This window comes from Natator depressus, chromosome 28, assembly GCF_965152275.1.
Source record: "Natator depressus isolate rNatDep1 chromosome 28, rNatDep2.hap1, whole genome shotgun sequence".
Classification (NCBI taxonomy): domain Eukaryota; kingdom Metazoa; phylum Chordata; order Testudines; family Cheloniidae; genus Natator; species Natator depressus.
This window is the reverse complement of record NC_134261.1, coordinates 9,677,420-9,679,919: the sequence shown is the minus strand read 5'-3', so window position 1 is coordinate 9,679,919 and position 2,500 is coordinate 9,677,420. Positions and strand designations below refer to the sequence as shown.

Here is a 2,500-nt window from a genome sequence, read left to right as displayed (position 1 = left end):
GGCCCGGGACGGTTTACCTTCCGAGATCGGACGGGATCGGGGGCCTTCCGTCCGGTATGGCCGTAGGCACTCGGCTCCGGTCCGCCTCGTCCCCTTTCCCTTACTGACTCCCCTGCCTCGGGTGGGCCCGATCCTTTTTTCCGTTTTTTTTTTTTCGCTCCGGAGGCTTCATGAGCCCCCCCCAACACCCCTTTGGGGGTCGGTGAAAATTTTTTTTTCAGACTTCCAGGGGCCCGATCCTGGCCGCGGGCACCCGGCTCCGGGCACCCGGCTCCGGGCCGCCTCGTCCCCTTTCCCTTACTGACTCCGCTGCCTCGGGTGGGCCCGATCCTTTTTTCCGTTTTTTTTTTCCGCTCCGGAGGCTTCGTGAGCCCCCCCCAACACCACTTTGGGGGTCGGTGAAAAATTTTTTTTCAGACTTCCAGGGGCCCGATCCTGGCCGCGGGCACCCGGCTCCGGGCACCCGGCTCCGGGCCGCCTCGTCCCCTTTCCCTTACTGACTCCCCTGCCTCGGGTGGGCCCGATCCTTTTTTCCGTTTTTTTTTTTTTCGCTCCGGAGGCTTTATGAGCCCCCCCCAATACCACTTTGGGGGTCGGTGAAAAAAATTTTTCAGACTTCCAGGGGCCCGATCCTGGCCGCCGGCACCCGGCTCCGGGCACCCGGCTCCGGGCCGCCTCGTCCCCTTTCCCTTACTGACTCCCCTGCCTCGGGTGGGCCCGATCCTTTTTTCCGTTTTTTTTTTTTTCGCTCCGGAGGCTTTATGAGGCCCCCCCTAACCGTTTTTGGGGTCGGTGAAAATTTTTAGTCAGACTTCCAGGGGCCCGATCCTGGCCGCGGCTTCGCAGGCTGGCCTGGGGGGGGGGGCATCTCTAGCTCCGGCCGCGGACGGCGAGACGCTCGGCCACCAGGTCAGCCCGGAGGAAAAGGCTGAAAAAAATGTCTAAGTCCCCCCGGGACACCAGGTCAACCCGGAGGAAAAGGCTGAAAAAAATGTCTAAGTCCCCCCGGGACACCAGGTCAACCCGGAGGAAAAGGCTGAAAAAAAGTCTAAGTCCCCCCGGGACACCAGGTCAACCCGGAGGAAAAGGCTGAAAAAAATGTCTAAGTCCCCCCGGGACACCAGGTCAACCCGGAGGAAAAGGCTGAAAAAAAGTCTAAGTCCCCCCGGGACACCAGGTCAACCCGGAGGAAAAGGCTGAAAAAAAGTCTAAGTCCCCCCGGGACACCAGGTCAACCCGGAGGAAAAGGCTGAAAAAAAGTCTAAGTCCCCCCGGGACACCAGGTCAACCCGGAGGAAAAGGCTGAAAAAAAGTCTAAGTCCCCCCGGGACACCAGGTCAACCCGGAGGAAAAGGCTGAAAAAAATGTCTAAGTCCCCCCGGGACACCAGGTCAACCCGGAGGAAAAGGCTGAAAAAAAGTCTAAGTCCCCCCGGGACACCAGGTCAACCCGGAGGAAAAGGCTGAAAAAAAGTCTAAGTCCCCCCGGGACACCAGGTCAACCCGGAGGAAAAGGCTGAAAAAATGTCTAAGTCCCCCCGGGACACCAGGTCAACCCGGAGGAAAAGGCTGAAAAAAATGTCTAAGTCCCCCCGGGACACCAGGTCAACCCCGAGGAAAAGGCTGAAAAAATGTCTAAGTCCCTGCTCGGCCATCAGGTCAACCCCATTCAAAGTGACGGGTTGACCTGATGGCCGGCAGTCTCACGGAAGTCCGGATGGGGTCGCCAAAAGTGCCCTCGGCCGACCGAGAGAACCAGGAGGTCGGATAGGATTTCAGATTGGTCCCCCTAAATTGGCGGTTGGATTTTTCGACTAGTTCATTTTGACGGGTGCGAGGAGATTTCTGAGAACAGGTTTTTCGGAACCTGTGAGAACCAGAGATGAGCCTCGGGGACCAATCTGCGCGTTGTACCCGATCTTGTGAGGGGGGACAGGGGCACGTTGGCAGGTGGGGCGGCCCCCGGCCCCCCCGAGCCCCCCCTTTTCCGGCTCTTTTCCTCCGGGGACCCCGTCGTCCCCTCGCACCCCCGGTGCAGGCCCGGTGGCCGGGATGCGAACTCCGACTGTCGGCGCCCCCCGGAGGGAGGGGGGGCCCGCTCCTCTCTCGCCTTCCGATCGATGTGGCGCTCACGTTCGCGACGGGAAGGGTCCTTCGCGGGCCGGCGCCCCCGACCGCAGGGGGCGTCTGGCGTTCAGGCGGATCGGGTCCCTCTTCCTCTTCGCGTCCCCGGATCCTGGGGCCGATTGGGACTTTCCTCCTTTGGGGGGGGGCCCGGGCGCGTGCCCGGCCCTCCGCGCCGTGGGGCCAGCCGGCCGAGATCTCCGCCCTGCGAGGTCGAGCGGCTCCGGCAGCCCACCCAGGGGTCCGAAAACCCAGGGAGCCGCGAGGCTCGGCAGGGCCAAACACGTCGCGAGAGCGAGCAGGGGCGCGCTGCGGTCCCCCGCCGTGCCCGACGGTCCTTCTCCAGGCACGCTCCGGGGCGCGGGCCCCGGGTGCTG

At 62.5% G+C, this 2,500-nt stretch overlaps 1 non-coding gene across 1 annotated transcript in view; it reads right to left on the bottom strand.

Moving 5' to 3' along the window:
- The window catches only part of LOC141979592 (5S ribosomal RNA), a 119-nt gene extending 51 nt beyond the window's left edge, over positions 1 to 68 (bottom strand). Inside the window, exon 1 of the ribosomal RNA XR_012636998.1 lies at positions 1 to 68. This exon is cut by the window's left edge and continues 51 nt beyond it. This is a non-coding gene — a ribosomal RNA (5S ribosomal RNA).
- Between the last annotated feature and the right edge of the window lie 2,432 nt (positions 69 to 2,500).